Source organism: Lupinus angustifolius, unplaced genomic scaffold (genome assembly GCF_001865875.1).
Source record: "Lupinus angustifolius cultivar Tanjil unplaced genomic scaffold, LupAngTanjil_v1.0 Scaffold_95_23, whole genome shotgun sequence".
Lineage (NCBI taxonomy): Eukaryota > Viridiplantae > Streptophyta > Magnoliopsida > Fabales > Fabaceae > Lupinus > Lupinus angustifolius.
Window position 1 is genome coordinate 5,095 of NW_017724646.1, and position 24,162 is coordinate 29,256.

The 24,162-nt window shown below is 36.0% G+C and overlaps 1 pseudogene; it reads left to right on the plus strand.

Moving 5' to 3' along the window:
* Window positions 1-4,453: 4,453 nt before the first annotated feature.
* Window positions 4,454-9,686, plus strand: LOC109339741 (annotated as a pseudogene).
* The last annotated feature ends 14,476 nt before the right edge of the window (window positions 9,687-24,162 follow it).

Consider the following 24,162-nt stretch of genomic DNA (forward strand, 5'->3'; position numbering starts at 1 on the left):
AACTTTTGATGATGCCCGCCAAGAAGTGGAAATGTACCCCGAAACAGGCCTACGCCCAACCATGAGGACCTTCTATGAAACCTGTGACAAGTTGGCTTGGAAACTCAAAAGATGGAAGATTACTGCATCCGGAGAATATTGAGTGCTTTATGTTTTTTTTTCTTTGTTGAAAAAAAAGAAGAGAGAAAGAATAAAAGAAAATTGTAGTTCTACTTATGAATATGAATAAAGATTTCTCCTTTTTACACAGTCTATCCGAGTTATTATCTATACAAGTATCATAAAGGCTCATCATCTTATCTAATCTGCAGAGTAAAATATCTTGTAATTGTTAGGTATCAGTGGTTACAATACACCTAGAAGGTGGGGGGGTTGAATAGGTGTCGCGGTTAGAATTACCGCTTTTCGCAAATCAACACTTAATGCTGAATCAACCCTATTTAATCGATTAAGGAGAAAAGGATAATCGATTATAAGCACAGTCTTAATCGATTAACACAAAAAACAGTTTTAAACAGAAACTATTTTAATCGATTAATAGAAACAGTATAATCGATTAACACAGGAATATTAATCGATTAAACAGAACCAGTAAGCAATTACAGAAACGATTAAATGCGAAACAAATAACCGATAACAGAACGAATACAGAGCTTACAAATTTGTATATCAGAATAGCTTGCAATACAACAAAAGAACAGAATGTATTAGTTGAATCAAATATACAAATTAAATCGATTGAAAACAGTAAAGAGAGAGAGAGAAACAAATCCTGCAAATCGAATTTTTATCCTGGTTCGTTTGCTGTCCACTGCAAACTACATCCAGGCCTCCCGGCTGACTTGGGAGATTTCCTTCACTATAATCGAATCAATGTAATTTACAAACACATTATCCAATTACAACACTTAGCAAATGACAAGAAATCAAAGAAACTATCCAATGGTTTGACTCCCTTCCTACCGATAAAGAAAACGTTTCTTTCGGCGTAGCCCCAGCCAAAGAATCTCTCGTTCTTTCCTTTTCTTACACTCTAAGCTATGAAGAAACACACAATCTCTACTGGTGATACGACACCAAGAGATTCCCTTTCACAACAATTATACAAGAATTACAAGAGTAATATTAAGCTATACCTAAGCTCAAATACAACATGAAGGCTTTACTCTAATGCACATCTAACACAAACTCATGTGAAATGACAAGTATTAGTTATGAAAACAGAAGTTACAGAATCATAAAATTCATGAAAAAACGCATCAAAATATGCATGAACATGTGAGGGAAAACGTGAGAGATTATAACATGAAATGCACTCAATCCTAAAGCAAGGAATCTCTCATTTCTAAACTCACTAATGCAATTAACAAATAGATGCAGCAATTAACACGTAGAATGCTCTAACTCTCTAATAAATGCAACATGCAACTTATGAGATTAATTCTGAAAACGCAGTTTATAAAGAATCAGTCCAGAACCCCAGATAATCGATTAAATGCCTTCTTAATCGATTAACGGGACTAAAAATTATAACTGATTCTGTTTTTCAGTTTTTCAGTTTTAACAACTTAAAAATCAGTTAGGTTAATCGATTAACGTAAAGCCTTAATCGATTAACTGCATTTCAAAAACGTGTTCCAGTAGCAACCACTTTTCACAGCAGTTGGGTTAATCGATTAAAGGTATGGTTAATCGATTAACACTAAATAAAATATGTATTTTCAAATAGAAAACATCAAATATGTTATGCACTTAGATAATACATGTTTGACACTTAGTTTTATGCCTAGAATGCATATATACATGTATTTATGTAATGCATGAACATATTATGAAATGAACATATCTCATGGATGAAATGATTTAAAAGATAAATGCATGTGAGACATGTATTAGGTGCCCTAAGCCTTCGACTCAACTTAAACTAGAATCTAGTCTAAGCCTAGTACCAAATAAAAGACTTAAGCACGTTGAATTGTTGGTTGTCTTCAAGCACTTTTAGGTACGCGTTGTCCTCATCAAAACCATGACGTTCAAGGAGAGCTTTCCAAAGTGTTCCTCTTGACATGCACACTTTCAGTAATTAGATACAATCTTGGTCTGAAACCTAGAGTTTCTTCTAATGATTTTTATCAACTGTAAACGGTCTTGCGGATTACGCTCCCAAGATTACCAAATATATGACAAGAGGTTTAATGATAGTAATCCACAATGAGAGAATAAGCTTAGATGTAATCAAGGTTTGAAGCCTAGAGCTTCCTCTGAATATTGCCATCAATGCAAGAGAAGCTATCGGGGTACGCCTCGTAGTCGGCAAATGCGAGTCAAGATGTCTTACTATACCAAGCCTCTCGAAGACAAAGAAATATTTTTGCTTTCATTTTTCTCATTTATTTTTCAACTTTTATTTTTCAAACATAAACAGGTTCAATAATCATTGCGCCCTGACATCCTTATAATACCCGATTGAAAACAAAGATCATGGCCGACCAGGAAGCTGCTATGGGAGGGAATCCTGAGGTGACTGAGCTGAAAGAACAAATATCAGTGATGACGAGGATGATGGTAGCCATGCAGTAAGAAATGGCGTCCGGGAATTCTTCTACATCAGATAAGCGGGCCCAATCCACACGCAATGCTAATGAAGGAGGGCATCACCAAGAATCTGCCTCGAAGAACCAAAGTACACCACACGGGCACGCCTCACCAAATAAGGAGGACACACAACACACGAGCCAATATGACCCTAATTATGATCCAAACTACCATCATCCCAAGAATGATAAAAGTCCATTTGCACAAAAATGCAGGTCATCAAGCTGGTAAGGACACTCAACATGAGGACAAAGGGAAAGGAAAGGAAGAAGAAATGTGGGGTGTTATCAATGAAAGGCTCAAAGCTGTAGAAGGGGCTAACTGCCTCGATCTAAAAAATGCCTTTGAAATGTGTTTAGTCCCGGACGTCGTTCTTCCTCCAAAATTCAAGGTTCTAGAATTTGAGAAATATGACGGGACTACGTGTCCGAAGAGCCATCTTCACATGTATGCGCGGAAAATGTCAGCGTACCATAATGATGATAAGCTGTTGATTCATTGCTTTCAAGACAGCCTTGTGGGGATTGCCACTTTGTGGTACATCCGCCTCGAGAGCAAGAACATTAAGACTTTCTTAGATCTTTCTAATGCCTTCATAAGGCAGTATAAATTCAATGAGGACTTCGCGCCGGACCGCAACAAGCTTCAAAACATGTCGAAATCGGCAAGTGAATCCTTCAGAGAATATGCACAGAGATGGAGAGGAGTGGCCTCACAAGTCTTGCCTCGTCTTGAGGAGGAAGATAAAATCACTATCTTCATTAATACTATCCCCAACCCTTTCTTCGACAAGATGATTGGGAATAATATGTGTGATTTCAATTCACTGATTAGAGTCGAAGACAGGATTGAGCAAAATATGAAGACTGGAAAGATTGCCGCCGAACAAACTGGAGAGTCCAAAAGGCCCAACTATATGAGGAGGAAAGAAGCTGAAGCCCACTATGTAGCCGGAGAACCCCAAAAGGCATCGAATAAGATAAACAACAATTCCCGTTCATATACATACCTCCCTCAACACAACCAGACACCATACCAGCCGACCCAACAAAACACATACCAAACCCCATATTAGCCAATAGCTTACATTAATCACAATCGCCCACCACCTCAACAAAATCCAACACTTCCATATAACCAACCGCAACCAAACCAATATCAACCCCGACCGCCTAGACCCAACTATCAACCAAATAACCAAACCCAAATCCATAATCCACCCGCACAATTCCAAACCCCAGAAAGAAGAACGTTCGACCCTATCCTAATGACATATGCCGAACTTTTCGCCACCCTACAAACATAACGCATCCTAGCACCCATTCCAGGAAGAGTCCCAAATACTATGACTGTATGGTACAACCCTAATGTCAATTGTGCCTACCATTCGGGAGTAGTATGACATTCAATCGAAACTTGTAAAGCATTGAAACACCAAGTGCAAGATCTTATTGATTCTAGATGGCTGAACTTCAAGGATGATGTTCCCACTATCATGAACAACCCTTTGTCCAATCATGGGAACCAGGGGGTGAACGTATTAAAGAGGGACGAGGCATGCATTATTATTGACAAAGTGGAAGACATAAAGACACCCCTGAGGATCATATTTTTGGAGATCCACAAAAAAGGTTTGGTGAAGTGTAGGCAAGACGAGCAATATGAAGATGACATTTGCATGCTGCATGGGACTACAGACCGTAACCTAGAGGAATGTTCTGAGTTCAGATCATTGATACAAGAATTATTGGACTCCTAGTTTTTGAGGATCGGAAGGTGAAAGGAATGTTCTGACATATGTTTCATTGAAAAGGATGAGGAAATTCTGAGTCCTGTCATTCTAAGGAAATTTGTACCAATGTTCAACATACCTGCCGGCACACCATCATATGCGACTCCGCCTCGATGGGTGCCTCATTTGAGAAACATGGGACCTGAGATAGCAAGACGACCAAGTCCATTCCCATATCAATCAGATAGAGCCGTCCCTTGGAAGTATCGGGAGGAAGTCAGAAGAATGCTAGTCCAAAAAAATGAAGTTGTCAATTTGGCCAGAGTAGGAAATATGACAAGGAGCGGAAGAGTTTATAGCCTTATCGAGATAGCCAGTAAAGTTGTCAATGCCTCTAAGGGCAAAGAAAAAGTCGATAAGCCAGTGGACACCAGTTCTGGAACGGCCCGAGTTGAGATCCCTCCAATTGATGTTGAAAGAGAAGTTACAGATGGTGAAGCTTGTGAGTTCTTGCGATTCATCAGGCAAAGCGAATATCAAATAGTTGACCAATTGAGCCGCACTCCAGCTAGGGTATCACTGTTGTCTTTACTGATGAACTCGGAAGCTCATAGAAAGGTCCTACTAAAAGTGCTTAACCAGGCCCATGTCGACCATGATATAAGTACCAGCAAATTGGATGGTATCATCAATAATATCATGGTCGATAACTTTATCTCCTTCAGCAGCGAAGAAATACCAAATGAGGGAACATGTCACACTCGTCCTCTCCATATCTCCATCATGTATAAAGTTTTTGTGATAGGAAGGGTATTGATAGACAATAGTACGTCGCTGAATGTGATAACCAAGAGGACATTGTCTAAATTACGAGTGGACGGTTCAACCATAAAACCCAGTTCAACAGTCGTTCGAGCCTTCGATGGAGCCCGACGGGATATGCTGGGAGAAATCAATATACCTGTTAAAATAGGACCGTGTACTTTCCAGATCCTTTTTCAAGTCATAGATATCAATCTGTCGTTCAGCTGTCTATTAGGAAGACCATGGATACATTACATCGGCGCTATACCTTCCTCATTGAATCAAAAGGTGAAGTTTATTGTGGGGGGCAAGTTAATAACCATCATGGGTGAAGAAGACATTCTGGTGTCCCAGCTCAGTGATACCCCGTACAAAGAAGCTGACACTGAAGTGTTAGAGTCTTCTTTCCGGGCGTTGGAAATTGCAAGTGTTTCATCTAATATGGGAGGATATCCTAAACTCAATCCTCCACCTTCTACTGTCTCCATTAACATGGCCAAGGTCATGCTGAAGAAAGGATTCCAGACTGGAAAAGGTTTAGGGAGATACGGTCAGGGAATTGAAAATACCATAACCCTCCCGATTAATAATGGTCGATATGAATTGGGCTATAAACCCAGCAAAGCTGACGAGGCCCGACTGGCAGATGAGAAGAAGTGAAGTATGACTCGTTACAGAAATGAGAGCAGAAGGATTCCCATCCCCCACATTAGTCACAGTTTTGTGAGTGCAGGCTTCATAGAACAGAAATTGATTGCAATGATGAGTGAAGACCAGCCAGATGATGATTTCAATCAGGTGTACCAATGCCCTCCAGGCATGATATTGGAAAATTGGACCGGAGAGGATGTTGCTAGCTGTATTTATGGTCCAATGTAATTATAAAATGTTTTTGGCACTTCTGAACTTGTTTGATCACCATTTGCCTAGCCCTGGGCATTTGATTCTCATGTTAATAAGGGCATGTTTTTATCTTCATCAGTGTGATTTCTAATAAAGCAAAGCATCGTATTTCATTCCATTTCTTGTACGATTTTATTTTTTATTGCACTTTCCGCCTAAACAAATCAATAAGCCAACCTGATATAAACCACTAAACCATAATGCAGATCTGACATCGAATCTATATCTAATGACATCGTTAACAATCACTTGCCAAATTTTGATCATCCGATAAATCAAGCAGAGGAAGGTAATAGTGACGAAGATTGGGAAGCGTCCCCTGAAATGTTGAGATTAGTCAAACAGGAAGGCCGAGAAATTCAGCCTCATGGGGAACCCATCGAGTTGGTGAATCTGGGCTCAGAGGAAGAGAAGAAAGAGGTTCGGGTAGGCACAATCATGAATAACATTGAGCAAGGAAAACTCATCGCGCTTCTACATGAGTACAAGGATGTATTCGCTTGGTCATATGAGGAGATGTCAGGTCTATATTGGAATTTAGTGGAACACAAACTGCCACTAAAAGAAGACTCTAAACTGGTAAAACAAAAACTACGAAGGATAAGACCAGACATCTCCTTAAGAGTCAAAGAGGAAGTGGAAAAATGGTTGGAAGCCAAGTTCATGACAGTCTTTACATACCTTGAATGGGTGGCCAACATAGTTGTAGTGCCAAAGAAAGGAGGGAAGCTCCGGATATGCGTTGACTATAGAGACCTTAATCGGGCCAGTCCAAAGGATGACTTTCTTGTGCCACACATCGATGTTTTAGTCGATAGCACAGCCGATCATGCTTTATTCTCATTCATAGACGGATACTCCGGGTATCACCAGATTAAGGTGGCTCCGGAAGACATAGATAAAACAAACTTCATTACCCCATAGGGCACCTTCCGCTATCTAGTGATGCCATTCGGGTTAAAGAATGCTATAGCCATATATCAAATGGCCATGGTCGCCATTTTTCATGATATGATGCACAGGGAGATCGAAATCTATGTCGACGATATCATTTGCAAATCTAAATCAGAAGAAGAGCATGTCCCCAATCTGCGAAAGCTCTTTGAGAGGTTATGAAAGTATCAGCTCAAGTTGAACCCAGCTAAATGCAGTTTTGGAGTGAAATCCGGCAAAGTCTAGGGCTTCATTGTTAGTCAGAAAGGCATAGAGGTTGATCATGAAAAGATCAAAGCCATCGTTGAGATGCCAGCTCCTTGAATAGAGAAATAAGTTAGAGGATTCTTGGGTCGATTGAACTATATCTCTCGATTTATCTCCCAACTAAATGCAACTTGTGAACCTATATTTAAGTTACTGAGGAAGAATTAGGCTGTGAAATGGAACGAACACTGTGAAACATCATTTGACAAGATCAAACAATACTTAACAAAGCCTCCAATATTGATGCCTCCAGTCTCAGGCCGACCCCTAATCATGTATCTAACAGTGCTGGATGAGTCCATGGGTTGTATTCTAGGACAACACGATGAGTTAGGGAAGAAAGAGCAAATCATTTATTACCTAAGCAGGAAATTCACTGATTGTGAGAAGAGGTATTCTCTGTTGGAATGCACTTGTTGTGCCTTGCCTTGGGTTGCACCTCGTCTCAGGCAATACATGTTGAGCCACACTACATGGTTGGTATCTAAGATGGATCCGATTAAGTACATATTTGAGAAGCCTATTATGACGAGGAGAATTTCCAGATGGCAAGTGCTACTATCCGAGTATGATATCATATATGTCACCCAGAAGGCAATAAAAGGAAGTGTCTTTGTCGATTATCTTGCCAGCCAACCGGTAGACAAAAGGGATTTGATAAATGAAGAATTCCCCGATGAAAGAATCATGACGATATCTCCAAGCACTGAAATAGAAGGAGATAGATGGACTCTGGTGTTCGACGGGGCTTCCAATATACTTGGACACAGGATAGGGGCAGTGTTGATCTCTCGAGAGAATAAATTCATCCCAATTACCGCTCGGTTGTGCTTTGACTGCACAAACAACATCGCAGAGTATGAAGCATGTGTCTTGGGTTTAGAAGTTGCATTGGAGTCAAGAATTAAGTCCATAGAAGTATTCAAAGACTCTGCTCTGGTGATTCATCAAGTAAAAGGGGAATGGGAGACTAGAGACACTAATTTGCTACCATATAGAGATCATATAAAAAAATTGATCGACCAATTCAAGAAAATAGACTACCATATCCCAAGGGAAGATAATCGGTTGGCTGATGCCTTGGCAACTTTGTCCTCCATGTTCTAGATAGGTGAAAAGGAAATGCCAGTTATCAGAATAGCAAGCAAAGATCAACTAGCATACTGCTGTGAAATCAAATCTGAGTCTGATGGAAAGCCTTGGTATCATGACATAATGACCTACCTCAAGAGCAAAGAATATCCTCCCGAGGCCACAGAAAATGATAAAAGGACTCTACGAAGGTTAGCTATGGGTTTCTTTCTAAACGAAAATACGTTGTACAAAAGAAACCATGATATGATGCTACTGAGATGTGTAGAAGCCAAGGAAGTAGAGAAAATCATCCAAGAGATGCATGAAGGAATGTTTGGGACTCATACGAATGGGCACTCCATGGCTCGGAAAATTTTGAGAGTAGGCTATTTCTGGTTAACAATGGAAAGTGATTGTTGTGATCATGTGCGAAAATGTCACAAATGCCAGATTTATGCCGACAATATTAATGCACCTCCCAACCTACTAAATATTTTGTCTGCGCCTTGGCCGTTTTCTATGTGGGGTATGGACGTTATCGGTCCGATCGAACCAAAGGCTTCCAATGGTCATCGCTTCATCCTTGTTGCAATTGACTGCTTCACCAAGTGGGTCGAGGCGAGTTCATATGCCAATGTGACTCATAAGGTGGTGCTCAAGTTTGTAAAAAAGGAGTTGATTTGCTGCTATGATTTACCTCAGAAAATTATCACGGATAATGCTACCAATCTCAACAACAAGATGATGTCAAAGATGTGTGAGGAATTCAAAATCAAACATCACACCTCGTCGCGCTACAAACCTAAGATGAACGGAGCAGTGGAGGCAGCCAATAAAACTATAAAGAAGATAGTCCAGAAAATGGTGGTAACTTACAGAGATTGGCATGATATATTACCCTTTGCACTTCATGGTTATCGGTCTTCTGTCCGCACATCAACCGGGGCAACGCCCTACTCTCTAGTTTATGGAATGGAAGCAGTGTTGCCGATAGAAGTTGAAATCCCATCATTAAGAGTGCTTGCTGAAGCTGAATTAGAAGAGGCAAAATGGGTTCAAGCCCGACATGATCAGTTGAATCTTATTGAAGGAAAAAGGTTGGCAGCCATATGTCATGGTCAATTATACCAGCGAAGGATCATGAGGGCACACGCTAAAAAGGTGCGCCCCCGAACATTCAAGGAAGGTGATCTAGTACTCAAGAAGATTTTACCTATTCAAAAGGATCACCGGGGAAAGTGGACACCCAATTACGAAGGCTCGTATGTGGTAAAGAAAGCCTTCTCAGGAGGAGCTCTCATTCTAACCAACATGGACGGAGAAGACCTTCGTCTCTCCGTAAATTCTAATGTAGTGAAGAAGTACTACGCTTGAGGCGACTTCCTAGAAAAAAGAGAAGCGAAAAAAAGAAAAAAAGAAAAAGAAAAACTCAATCTCATAGGAATATTATTGTAATGAACACAATCATTATTTATAAAATTGCATGCATGTTTTAAGCGAAAATGGAGGATGATGTAGACAAATTCCCGAAAGGTGTGAATCCTCAAAATAATTGTTTCCGATGACACAAGGCTTCTTTGTAACCCCTAAACACTTATGAAGATACCCATGGTCACCCTATTTTAGCCCAGACTTTATGAAGGATGATCAATTCTTAAAATAAAAGTCTCGAGAATCATTAATAACCGGGGAAGGATAGTTTTTCAAATATTCCTTGAAATTCAAAAGAACGGTGCTTCAAATCAAGTAGTGAGAGTCTAGAGATCTCAAAATAGAATAAAAATGAGAAAGGTATGCTATGATCTTTAAGAGATCTTAGGCAAAAATTAGGACAAAAACATATATGACCCTCAATCGTATCAATAATAAAAAACGAAGCAATAAAATCATGAGAGGAATAATTGGAAGTAGGTTATTGGAGAAAAGGAGATGTAGTGAGACGGGAAACAGAATTTGAGCCTTAATATCTATTTCTTGAAAAACCATTTAGCCAGGCCACAATTCAAGCCCAAAAAGTCCTTGTTGAGGAATAATTTGATTGGAACCATGCTAGGATAAAAAGCAAACTGACTTCAAAGAGAAATGTTTTAAATGCATTCATGTTATTAAAACTCACACTCGCACAAAGTGGTCATTACACCAATATTTATAACAAGTAAAAATGAGAAAAAAGAACCTCCCGTTAGGTCGAAAACCTGAAAAGGCGGCTTAAGCAAAATTTAGGGATTATTATAGGGGAAAATCGTTCTCAATCGGAAGAGTCATCACTCAGGAAGACATCAAAGCAAGATATTGGGGAAAATTTATTGGATGAGCAAGCTCCTCCAATAAATCTATAGCAAAGGTCCCGAAGCAGATTATGGGGTGACTTAGAGGATTCAGATTGATGAGCAAATACTGGGGCAATTTATTGAATGATCAATCCCATCTAATAAATTCATAGCAAAACGCAAGGGCAAATCTGTTGAGCTATTGCGCTTTTGGCAAAACACTAGGGCAAAAGTTTTGAGGAGACAAAATTTAGCGAAGTTTGAATCTTGGCAAAGGGGAAAATTAATGTATCATTGTCATAGAAAGTTGAAAGAGATGTCATACACTCATTCCTAGAACCCCTTCAATTTGTACTTCCATATGTTAATATCAATACAAATTCCTACCTCGTTCATTATCCCTCATATAGCAATGCATGAGTCGTTTTTTGTGAAAATACACTGATGAATAATAATATGACCTTTTGTGATAATCAATCAAAACAAGTAATCGAGCAGTATGGCCATCCGTAAAGAAGAGCTGAAATCATATCGATATAAAAGATTCATTACTAGAGCTTGAAACACTCAATGAGGTTGGAACTTCAGGTTGTAAGGATGCTCGAAAGCAAGTTCAGTGATGACGGACTCGTAAAATAAAAAATCATGATTTTTGTTAATAAATGATACAAACATCGTAAACAAAACCACCTACTTCCTACTACATATGCACGAACTAAAGCATTTCATTCATATCATGCATCCATTCATGAGTATTCATTGCAAAATAATTATTTGAGGCCTTAATGGGTAGAAAGCGGGCTAGCTCAACCCAACCCAATCCATCCCTACCAATAGGCGAGTTTCGGCAATACCCGACCTGTGTTCTCATTTTATCTTTATTTTATCGAATTCCGGTAATACCCGACCTGCATTCTCGCTTTATCTTTATCCTATCGAGTTCCAGCAGTACCCGACCTGCGTTCTAGCTTTATATTTTTATCCTATCGAGTTTCGGTAGTACCCGACCTGCATTCTCGCTTTATCTTTATTTTATCGAGTTCCGACAATACCCGACCTGCGTTCTAGCTTTATCTTTATCCTATCGAGTTCTGGCAGTACCCGACCTGCGTTCTCGCTTTATATTTTTATCCTATCGAGTTATGGCAGTACCCGACCTGTGTTCTTGCTTTATCTTTATTTTATCGAGTTATTTGACCTGCGCTCTTGCTTTATCTTTATCCTATCGAGTTCCGGCAGTATCCGACCTGCGTTCTTGTTTTATATTTTTATCCTATCGAGTTCCGACAGTACCCGACCTATGTTCTCGCTTTATCTTTATCCTATCGAGTTCCGGCAGTACCCAACCTGCGTTCTCACTTTATCTTTTTATATTATCGAGTTCCGGCAGTACCCGACCTGAGTTCTCACTTTACCTGTTTATCTTATTGAGTTTTGGCAAGACTCGACTAGCATTCTCATATTTGCCTGTTAGTGTCTCGATTCCTAAACTTTATCTTATTTAATGTTGTGTGGTAATCGCTGCTTTCACCTATTTTTTTTTTTAAAAAAAATATTTGGTGTTTATTTCTTTACTAATTGCTTACTATGATAACACCCGATCTTCACATGGCTTACCATCTACTAAGCAACAAGTAAAGAGGGGCAACTATGAATATTTAATTTTGTTCCACCCATTTCTTTTTAGCTTTTGTATGAACATATGGTCATCTTCTTTTAAACGTTTTATGGGTGAGTTTCATTATAAAACTTTATACCATGGTGTAACCACCAGCTTCTTTAGTCGAATGCCCCCTAATTAATAACATGATATTGATGACAATCTCAATTATTTTCTTAGAGTGTATTTGTCATAATTTTACCAAACAATATTTTGCATGTTCTTTATCAGTCATTTCCGAAACTGTAAACGATGTCACAACACCACCAGATTTGTAATTATACTATTTTTATTACACCACCATAACAGGAAATTTGGGAACTGTCACCATCTTTATTCTACATAGTACCCAAGTCTTAGGTAATGGCTTACTACAAGATGCTGTGACTAAGCCCCTATTTAACAAATAAAGTGCTTAATTGTCAGATATTATTACTAGTGCTGACTGTGCAACTTTTTCATGGCTTAGAAGCTCAGAGGGTAATAATTAAACATAGCATAACATAGACAATGTGAAGATAACTCTGTAGCGTGATTGGTGCAGCATAATGTTCAAGAAAACCCTGAAGCTTAGACTCTGACTACTATTGGAGAATTTGGCCGACCCACTGAGGAAGACTTTGATGCCTCCATGATCACTGGTGCCTGATCTAAACAGCTATTAGTATCATCACTTATCATCCCAAGTGTCATATTCTCCACCTCTTCGTGGGTATATATATATATGGATCTTGGACGCCACATTGCAAAGCTCACTGCAGTCAAAGAAAACATGCATTTACTTTTAGTGTCACCTAAAAACTAAAGCAATCAATACAGGCTAAACCGATATTTCAGCCATTCTTAACTGGTTTAAATTGGTTCAAGCAAAATGGTGTGCAACAACCATTGTTAATGATATTTGCCATTCAAAACCTCTATACTATGGTTACATCACTTCCATTTTTATGATAAAACAGGAAAAACATACAAGACACTTTTCTATCTATATTTTCCCAAACAAGTATTGTAAAATTGATGTTGAGTTCTCTGTGCGAAAGTATTACTCAAATAAGTGTTGAATTGAGTCCAGGAAGAACAATACTTAATGCCAAAGATGAAGAAGCAAAGTGAGTAATGTAAGAGTGAACAAGTTCAATAACAAAATGGAAATAGATGAAGAAGTTAGACACTTATCCCGCATCAATATGCATATGACCATAAATCTTCAACATTATGTTCAGTCCGGGCTAAATCCTGGCCATGTTACTGCTGCCTTTCACTATATGATTAGGCCTATTCAGATCTTGATGCAGAGAGTGGCTCTAATACCTCTAAAGATAGCTTTATGATGGTCCCAGAAAAAAGAACTAAGAAACTCGAGCAGAGCATTGATAAGTCTGTTGAGGTCGTGCCTACAAAGAAATGACAAAGATCAAGCAAGTTACACTTCTAATTATGAATCAACAATAACTGGGAAGCCTTAAAAAACCAGAGAATAATCCAAAGGTCCTTTCAGTTGCACAAAATAAAAGGCAGACAACCAGTAAGTTTATGTGAAAGGCAAACAAAGAACCTCTCAACAGTTACACATGCTCATAATCAGCATGAATGGAGTAATTGTTTGAGTAGTTTCAGAGAGAGCAATCACTGAGAAAACAAAGCAATCATTAAAGGTTAGCATATAAACATCAAGAGTATTCATGGAATTAACTCAAGGAATTCCAAAAGAACACCAATCTGCCGTGAATCAGAGTAAAGTGGTACTTAAGAGGTGCAAATCGAGAATTATTGATTTCAGTTTAGATAGGCAGCATTGATGACCAGTTTTAAAAGTTAGAATCAGAAATAGAGAGTCATGGCACGTAAAAAAAGAGAATACAAATAGAAAGTTTCTTTTAATCCTTACAATCAGCCTTTGGCATCTATAAAAAGAGCTATCATGCATACCAAGGAGGGGACGAAAAAAAGGGAGAACAAACTATCATATACCAAAAAGCGGATAGCACTTCAAAGAGAATAGACAGAACAACTATAGGGAAAGTAAGCAAAAAAAAACATACTGATATCATCCACATACACTTAATGAAGCAGAGAGCATAATCCATACACACATGTCCAACAAGCAATTATAGATATTGCCTGCATACCTACAAATCTAGCAAAGAGATACGCTCAGATACAAAACATTCAGGTATACATAGTTCTCCGCAGGGTAAAAAAGGGGTTATCCTGAAATCCTACTACATCCCTGTGTCAGCAATTTTAAACAGGTACCATAGCACCCTTCTCAAACGTTATTCTGAAATGTTAAATGATATATAATCGCAGGAATTTAATCATTATCATAACACATAACACTTTCAAAAAACAACTGTTTAATCTTAACCCTGTAATTCGTGATTTGTAAAAAACTGATGTACGTTGTTTTGTTTCAATGCTGCTCATGCCTTGAACATTATGAATATGTGTTAGTCATTAACATTGGTGAGTCTAATATTACGAAGTAAAAAAAACAGAGATCCTTTTCAATATTTTCATCCATTTATTGCATGCTAAGTCCTTTTGTAGTAATCTGTGAAATGAAGGGTAAAACATGGGAACGAAAATAGGTAGATCAAAAACAACAACATACAGTTAAGAACTTTGAGTTCAATTCACAAATCGGTGTAGGTCGTAAATAAAAAATGAAAAAAAAACATCTTGCATCCAAGGGGATATGGTGCTTCACCTGTCCTTGGCGTCGCGGTGGTTGCGGTGGTGAACCACCGAGGATGACAAAAGATGGTGGCCTCGAGGCTTTGACCATCACCGTGTCTCCCTAGCCGTCCCAGTTCCAACCGTGGATGAACCCTCTTCAAGTCGTCGGTGCCACTGGAACGAAGGAAGAAGGAAAGGTGAAGAAGATGAAGGAAGAGAGAAGACGACACCGCACCTTATCATCGCTGTTTATATTTTTTATTTATTGCCTATATAACCTTATATCATATTATTCATAGCTAGCAATAAAGGCCTATTAGCTAGGTTATTAATTCCTAAGTTAATAAAGAAACGAAGGTGTATCTTCATAAATTGTTTAGGACATCTCCTATGTATATACATATAATTTTAAGGGTTAATTTTAATGATAAAATATTTTATTACTTATGTTATTAATTCCTAAGTTAATAAAGAAACGAAGGTGTATCTTCATAAATTGTTTAGGACATCTCCTATGTATATACATATAAGTAATAAAATATTTTATCATTAAAATTGTATATATGTAAATAATAATAAAAATATTTTTAATGGAATTTTTATGGTAAGGTTAACTTATCGGTATTTTTTTTAAGTCACTAACAATTAACCAAAATAGCTAAACAATTTTTAAACCAGAACTACATAGTCTTGATTTCCCTATTGTACTCGGGGATACGTATGAGTAGGATAACTTGTTGTCAGATGTAAATAAAAAACATAAAAAATATTTGGTTTTACTAATTGAGTTTTAAATGAATAAGTGTTAAGGGTATAAATATCTGTGTGATTAGTGAGGGTACCGTTTTAATACGGGCAGACGGGGTGCTAATATCTTCCTCAATCCGTAATCGACTCCCGAATTCAGAGTCTTTATTGAAAGACCAAATTATCCTAATTGGGCTTACTAGAGAGTTTTCTATGTTTTAACCGCAGAAAACTAGTGGCGACTCCAAATCAATTGGGAGAGGTAGAAAACGAGTTCACCTCTTCTTAATTCGCAGGGCCGGTCTTCCAACTGAAAATCGGGTCGCGACAGTATCAGTATGCAAAATATCAGCTTCAAACACAAATTAAAACAGTGTGAATTATAAAAGAGATTGAGAGAGAACAGCTTGCACAAATGGATTTTTATCCTGGTTCGTTTGCGAGTCCACTTGCGAACTACATCCAGACCTCCCCTTCTGGTCTTGGGAGATTTCTCTTCACTATATTGAAAACTTTGTATTTTTACATACACCAATTCAATTACAAGACTCTAGATGCTTCTTTCTTGAATTCCAAGAACTTCTAATCTTGGTTTGACTATCCATATCGCCTGAGAAAACCTTTCTCGCGATCCAGCCTCAGCCAAGATCCTTGCTCTTAATTTAAGACCTCCAAGCCTTGGTGAAGATTCAGTCAATCTCAATGGTGGTAAGACACCAAGAGACAAAACCCAAAGTACAAAAACAGTATACAAAAATAGAATTTTACCAAGCACTGAAATACTCAAATTACAATGAAAACTCAAAGATTAACCCACACTCAAGTAACACAAGTCATCATGAATGTATGTGAGTTAATACAAAACATATAATGCAGAATCTTTCTCAAATATCTCTAAAAAGAATGCACGAACATGCAAGAAAGAATGAATGAGATTAAGCACATGAAAACAACATGCAATACATCATGAACAATATCAATTAAGCATGTTAATCTCTCTTTCTCACACATGCATCTCTCTTCTGCCTATAATACAGTAAAATCATGAAATTATGCTCTCTAATGCTTCCTAAACAATAATATGTAATGCTGCACGTTTATGCAATTTTCCATAACTTATGCAAAACAGATTTGACCCTTCAAACCGTTAAATTCAGTTACGCAGTTAAAACAGAAAACAGTTATAACAAAAAACATACACGTTAATCGACTAAGTCATCACATTAATCGATTAACCAACATACATCAAAACATGATTAAATGGTAAACTACTTATATGTTATGCTTGACTCCTATACATGTTTTAGCAATTATGTTATGCCTAATATGCACATATAACATGTATGATTAATGCATGAACATATAATAAACTAGATGATATGCCTCATGAATATGATATGACAATATTAATGGCTTGTGAGACTTGCATCTAGATTTACCTAACCTAGACTCACTAACTAAGACACACATCCCAGACTAGTTAGAAATATGACTCTATTTATATAACCTAGTCTAGATATGAACAATGAGTTTTAGGCATGTTGATTGTTGAGACATCTTCAAGCTTTTACTAACTCTTTGTCTTCATCAAAACATAGGCAAAACATTGCTAGTGCAACCCTTTGACACTTTGCACTTTTAGATAAAAGTCTTTGTGACATCATGGGAACAACAAATGGCTCCATTCTGTTTGGAGGAAAGGTTGGAGTATTTGGAGGTGATTTTAGACAAATATTACTGGTGGTTCCAAGAGGTTGTCGTTCAGATATTGTGCATGCAACAATTAATGTTTCTTATCTTTGGCATCAATGTACAATTTTAACTCTTACAAAGAATATGCGTTTACAAAATCGTGACAAGGAATCATATATCAATCAATTCTCTGAGCGGATACTAAAGATGGGAAATGGAAAATTATCTGAACCTAGTGATGGTTCTGTTGAAATTGATATCCTAGAGGAACTTCTGATTGTAGATTATGATAACCCAGTTGATGCGATAGTCAGTAGCACCTACCCAAACTTGCAAGAACATTACAAGGATGAGCTATTTCTTCAATGTAGAGCAATACTTGCATCAACAATTGAAATTGTGGATCAAATCAATGAATATGTTCTGATGAAAATTCTAGGTAAAGTATTCAATTTTATTTAACATACACATTATGTTATATGTATTAATTTATTTGATTTATATTAATAACTATTCTAATGTATACTTACAGCTGATGAAAAATAATATTTGAGTTCATATGAAGTTGATATGTCTGATGCTAATGACAATGGAGCATTCAACATATTAACTCCTGAATTTCTATATTCACTTTCAACATCGGGACTTCCAAATCATAAGATCAAGCTGAAAGTAAGGACCCCAATTATACTATTAAGGAATTTAGATCAGTCTGAAGGGTTATATAACGGTACAAGTTTGGTGGTTACGAAGATGGCTAATCATGTACTTGAGGCAAAGATAATGTCTGGAAAAAACATTGGAAATATCACTTACATTCCTAGGTTATCAATGTCACCATCCCAATCTCCATGGTCTTTCATGCTTATCAGAAGACAGTTCCCTATAATTGTGTCATACGCTATGACAATCAACAAATTGCAAGGCCATTCCCTATAGAGTGTGAGGTTGTATTTATCTAGACCAATATTTAGTCATGGTCAGTTGTATGTAGCTGTTTCAAGAGTACAAAGCAAAAAGGGATTGAAGATATTGATATATAACAAGGATAGTAAACTATTGAAGATAACGACAAATGCCATTTGTAAAGAAGTTTTCCAAAATCTTTAACATGTATTCTACAACTTATTTTACATTATATTTGAAATATTTATTTCTAACTATTACATTTTTTTTAAATAACAGATTCAATATCATATGACTGTACAATAGCTTCACATCAACAATCAAAATATACAAAACAAGGTCTATGAGTTAATCTTTAGTTAACGTTACAGGTTCAATATCATTTCATTATACCACCATCTTTACATTAGCAATGGATTACTGCAAAATATGTTTTAGTATGTATTCCTCAATCATATTTCATTTAACAAGTTATGCAATCATATTTTAATTAAATTCATGCAATACATATTATTACCCGTGTGAACGCACAAGTCTCCTACTAGTATGACTTAAAAGAAAGACAAATAAAGAATGCAACTGAACCTTTTGGAGTAAAAGTTGCATGTAGAGTGAGAACACTTGCCAAGTGACCCACTAATAATTGCCAAGATACCCACTAATAACCTTTATTACATTATAGGTGTTTATTACAAACACTTACGTTATCCTTTAATTTTTAGATGTGATTTAAAAATAGATACAAAGATAAAAGATGTTGTAATATAAATTATTTAAAAGTTGAAAGCAAATAATATTTTACATTTATCTGTTATATAAAGAAATGTTTCAACTGAATCAACTAATATATTTTGTTTTCCTGAACAAAGCCACATTATAAGAAACTAGTAGGAAACTCGTGCATTCATTTGGGTGGTAATGTATTTTGCATGAATTTATTTAAGAGTAAATATTTATTTACATATACTTCTATTGTATAGTTGTACACCTATGTCTAACAGTACAACTTTTATTTTCAAAATAATTATAACAAACCTATTTTACAACTTTAAAGAGTCACAATTTTGATTTGCAGTGATAATAAAAAATATACTTGTATGCCTTCTGTCCAAGCGCACAACACAGATGTATTTGCCTTTTGGCCACTGAACAGAGTTAGTATTATATTCGTACAATCTGAGAAAAAAAGTTGAGCAATAAAATGATTTTGGGCAGAAATCCATCCCATCATCTCTTCCACATGGGTGGTTGATTTTTATCAAAAGGGATGTGTGAGAGGGTGTAACGTGTGAGAGAAGAGAAATTTGCAGAGAGGGTGTGACATGTGGAGAGAAAAATGCCAGTTGGTGTCCTCTTCCCAAAGGACGTAAATGTCCCCATAAGCAACAAATATCAAGTAGTTGAAGTGTCCAGTTTTTTCATTTCATAATTTTGTTTTATAATTTTTAAACAAATTAAATATTATAGGGTAGACTCATGAATAGGAAAAAGTAAACCCCACGATTTGGTTTCATCTCATGAATTTTTTCCTCAAAACTCATTCACTAATGTACCTAATCTAGAGGTCTCAAAAATCAACTGCAAAAATAAGACAAATATGATAAACAAGATAGAAGTTTTGATAAAATATTCTACTTAGCTTTATTTAATAAATGAAATCCAAACTGAACACATTTGGTATTCAAAAAGATAAACTTCATCCTGCACCAGTAAATTTCATTAACTTGAGAACAATGCAACCAATTAGATCTTCTAGCTTTTTCCCTTCTCTTATGTCAAAGTGTTATTTTTGTTATTATAATAACAATTTTCAGTATAGAATAATGACAATAGATTTATTGTGATATGATATGTTTAATTGAGAATGTTTTTGTTTATACGGTTTTTTATAAATTATGTTTATATAACAAAAAAAACAACTTTCAAATATATTAATATATATAGTAGTACATAGTAAATGAATCAAAATTGCAAAATAATATTTAAGCAACAACTAAATAGTAGACAAAGGCATGAAATGAAAGAAAATAAAGGCATGTGACACATCTTCACAAACAAATTACCCATATAATAAAAAAAATTAAAAATGGACTAACCCATGACTCTTTTGTTGTAGATCTAAACATGCAACAAACAAAATTAAATATAAAAAGCAAAAGGAATGAGATTTAGGTTAAAATAGTAAAATGTAAAAATAAAAAGCAAAAAAATATGGAAGATAATAAAGAATGGATGGGGGGAAACCCGCATGGCCATCACAGACCCAAGTAATAAGAGGGGGCTCTGGCCGTGGGCAGTCTTCATCACAGGTTCCAACGGGGAGCAATCTAGATCCCTTAATAGAAATGGCCAAAATATATTACCTTGTTAGTAAAGATTGAACTAAAAAACAACAAATAGATAACGGTACCCGAGTTCAATATAACATTTTGAAATAGATCCATGTGGGAAAAAAATATATGAGTTTCATCATTCTCTTTGTTACTCTTAACTCTCAAAGGTTGTTCGGAACCATTCTTGTTTAGAGGAGAAGGGAAGAGAAGAAAATGAAAGAGAGATTGAAGAGAGAGAGTGGTGGAAGCCTAAAGAGTGGTGTGGTTGAAAGAACAAAAGTGAAAAATATGAAAAGTGAATTGAAATTTGAAGTAAATGTACGTAAAAGATGAGATGAATGGAATTGTCCTTATTATTTTATTGCAAGAAGTAGTGTGCAGATACTAAAATTCCCCCACCAAATTAAATTAGCTAGTTATTGGATATGTGTAGTTAAGTAAATTGCTTTTAACAAAATGATTGAATTTATTTTTTTAAAGAAAAGATAGTTTTGGATTGACAAATTTACCCTTAAAAAACAACAGGCATCAATCATATAAGATAACCATTATTGTAATATAAACAACCCCTTCTATTCTTATAGATATATAGAATTTATGTTCGTACTTTGTTCATAGCTGGGTATACAACATTCTGCCCATAAGATAATGTTTTTGTTTGTTTATATAAGGTCTTTCCCATAATATGTGTTTCTGGTAACCTGTTATTTAGTCACAGTAACCTGTTACTTAGATCTAGTAACATGTTACACAATATTTTGAAAATTGCTTTCATTTATACTTGTAGATTTCAATTTAATTTTTAAAATACTTTTTGAGCATTACTACTAATTGTATTTTAGAGTATAATTATAGAAGTACCTATAGTCTTAGACTCTAATTTTCTTGAAAAATTATCTTCATTATCTTCATAAGTATTCTTCCTTTTCTTTTTTATGTGATGTTGGTGTCTTTAACAAAACCGTGTCAAGGTCAGGAGCAAAATCTTCTTCACATTTTCTTTATCGGCTAGTGGTCCATGTTCTTAGACGTAACTAATTTGATTCAAAGTGCCTGATGTGATGGTGGTTGGAAATTAATGGATCAAACTAGTGGGGTATGTTGGGAAACTCCTTCCCCTCTCACTTCATGGGTAGTTTCCATCATATTGGAAGCATTATTTTCTCCAATAACTCATCCTAAATCCTTCAATAATCAGAGCCCCTATGCATTAGAAAAGTTATGTTATTTTTTGTTATCTTAGGAGTAGAAATACAAAATAATAATTTGAGAAGTATTAGTGGATGAGTAAGGAAGATGTAGTGCTATATAGAGAATGAAGGAAAATGAGTTTCTAACCATCAAGAAACGCATAAAGGGAAGGCGAAGATGTGAAAATAAAGATAATCAGAAAAATATAGTAGAAGAGAAACCAAAATGGAACCATGTATTCTTCAATTTCTTTTTTTATCATATGTGAATATCACATTGTCAATGTCCTAATAAAAAATTTCATATAATAAAAGTTTAAAGTAACATATCAAAGAGGATTATGCATCCCACCATACAACTAATTTTGTTGTTGTTCCAATCCTATCGGAAACCATTTCTACTATTGTGCCAAACATTGTTGTATAAAAACTTAGTTTTTTTTTATAAGCAAATCTATTGGAAACGGACACAAAGGATGGCAACCCTATTACACTTTACAATACAAATCAATACAAGTATAAGGAGAAGATCCCATATTTTTTTCTCTTTCGATTGGAAGAAAACTATAGTTTATGAATCATTATTGTAATAAGAACATTGTAAAAAGCGGGTTTAGTTTATCATCTATTTTTTCTTCCCCTTTTACTAAAATTGAGAGTATTATTTTTAGTTTGGTATATCATATTTTTTTAAACTTAATTAGCCAAAGATCAAAGTAACAATAAATAATCACTAAATATTAGAGTGTTTATAACTTCATTTGGAAATTAGAGGGCCTTAGCACTTATTTGTGTGTGATCAAATATGATTTATAAAAATATGGTAGATTAAATATAATTAAGCCAAATCCTTAAAGAATTAGTATTAAAATATGATATACTTAAATGAATTTAATATTTATGTAACGACAATTGATATGAACCCACTAAGGCCCATCAATAAAGAGGAGCTATGTGGGTTAGGAGGGTCCATGATCAAGGCCAAGGCCTAGAAGATACACCAAACTCTTAACCAAATAGTTGGAGTCATGATGGAAGCAACCGAGCCCAATAATGTCACTAAATCTATCTATTGCATCAGCCATGAAGAAATTCCCCATGAAGGCCTCAATCATGAAGGGGAAACTTGATACTTTGAAGTTTGCATTCAACAAGTGGGTCGATATTTACTCATGTGTAGACTTAGGAAACTTTTAAGTTTTCTTAAACAATTAAAGTGTTTTTTGGGGTGGTAATAAGACCTTAATGGTCGAGACTTTAATTCTTACTTGGCCATTTGCCATTGAACTTTATTGCCCTACTAAAGCAGGTGCAATGAATATGGACATAGCATGATTTAGCCGTGAGGGTCAATCAAGGAGACATGGCAATTTCTTTCCATAACAAGCTAGTTATGGAATTCAAATTCAAAACTTGAATTCCTTTCAATAAAGGAGTAGTGTGGTATGATGTTTTCTTTTCATAATGAGCTCAAATCCGTGTGGGATAATTGTGCATTAAATGGCCAAGAACAAGTGCAGGTAGGCATGCAAACTCCTTTCCAGAAAGGGAGTCATGTGGTATGATGTTTTCTTTACATAATAGGCTCACATCTATGTGGCATGACTATGCATTAAATGGGCAACATCAAGTGAAGGAAGGTGTTAAAAAAAATTTGATTTCAAATTCAAAACTTGATAGATTCTTTCCAAAAAGGAGGACGGTGGCCAAATTGTTACAAATTCAAGGAATTATGTTGTTTCTATATTGATGCAAGTATATATGATCCTTACCATGTACATCACTAAGCCGTGAACAAGGAGGCATAAATCTGGCTAGCAAGATTCATTATTTCCTTACCTAGATCAAGCCGTGTGCAAGGTTTCAACTACTAAGGAAAGAAGCCATTTACTTCCGTAATGGGATTAACCATGGACCTTTCTTACCATACTAAGGAGCACATGTGAATATCAACTTAAAGAAGTTATTGAAAGTGCAAAATTTCAAGTAGAGCACCATTGGAGTTTGCCTATGTTTTGATGAAGACAATGACGTAGTGAAAGCTTGAAGATGATCATATCTATAGGTTCTTTAATAGAGTTCTTTTTAGAAGTCTAAGATGTATGCCTTAGATATTGAGTCTAGGTTAGATAAACCTAGATGCAATTATCACAAGCTTTAAAAGTAATCATTTCATTTACATGAGATATTTCATCTAGATCATTATGTGTTCATGCATTAAACATACATGTTACTTGTGCATCTTATGCATAATATATTGGTAAAACATGTATAGTTGATAAGCATAACATATAGGTTTTTTACCATTTAATCAATAAGCTGAAAATGTGTCAGTTAATTAATTAAGAAATACATTAATGGATTAACGAGATTACAG